Raw genomic sequence first — 971 nt, forward strand, 5'->3', positions numbered from 1 at the left:
GGCTGAAAGTACAGAATAGTTAACATGCCCCTCTCTACATTAAGAATGGCTTTTTTAACTTTTAAGGTAATGATTTCTTAAAAAATTACAATTTAATAACGAAAAAAAAAACCGGTTATTTTTACGACCTACCCCAGACCCCAACCCGAAAAGTCTTAGTAAAGAGAGAGGCAGGTAGAGGGGTGGGTGAAGGGCAGGAGAATTGGCACGTGTCAAACGAAGTTGAAATAAATCCATTTCGTTAACAAACTTTCAAATTCGATTGACACTTATGACACCCACCCCTGCCACCTCATGACAGCTTTTAACGGAAAGTTGATTTGTGTTGGTGTTGGTGTGTTTGAGTATTTGTGTGTACGTGTGTGTTCGTGTATGTGTGTGTTTATGCGAGTGTGTGTGTGTGTGTTTATCCAAGTGCGTATGTATGTGTGTGTTTTCTGTATGTGTGTTTTTATGCGAGTGTGTTAGAGTGTGTGCTTCTGTCTCTGTTTATGCTCCTGCCCCTCTTTGATGTGGAAGCACATATTCTCTCTCTCTCTCTCTCTCTCTCTCTCTCTCTCTCTCTCTCTCTCTCTCTCTCTCTCTCTCTCTCTCTCTCTCTCCATACTTAGTGGCAGGGGCACGGAGAAGCTAAAGAGAGAGAGAGAGAGAGAGAGAGAGAGAGAGAGAGAGAGAGAGGGGGGGAGGTTTAGTCATCTTACATAAACCATTCTCGGCTGGATTTAAATTTACAAAATATACGCTGAAACGGAAAATTAAGTTCGTGTTTTTATATAGATTTGAAATTAAGTTCGTGTTTTTATATAGATTTGAAATTAAGTTCGTGTTTTTATATAGATTTGAAATTTAAGAAACAGTAATTTACTATTAATAAAAAATAATCCTAATAATTTTTTTTCTATATTTATATTTCGATTGATTTATGAGTCGACACTCACGGGTTAAATCAAGTCTAGGATGCGAGTTAATGC

Source organism: Euprymna scolopes, chromosome 46 (genome assembly GCF_053919585.1).
Source record: "Euprymna scolopes isolate OS-2025 chromosome 46, ASM5391958v1, whole genome shotgun sequence".
Lineage (NCBI taxonomy): Eukaryota > Metazoa > Mollusca > Cephalopoda > Sepiida > Sepiolidae > Euprymna > Euprymna scolopes.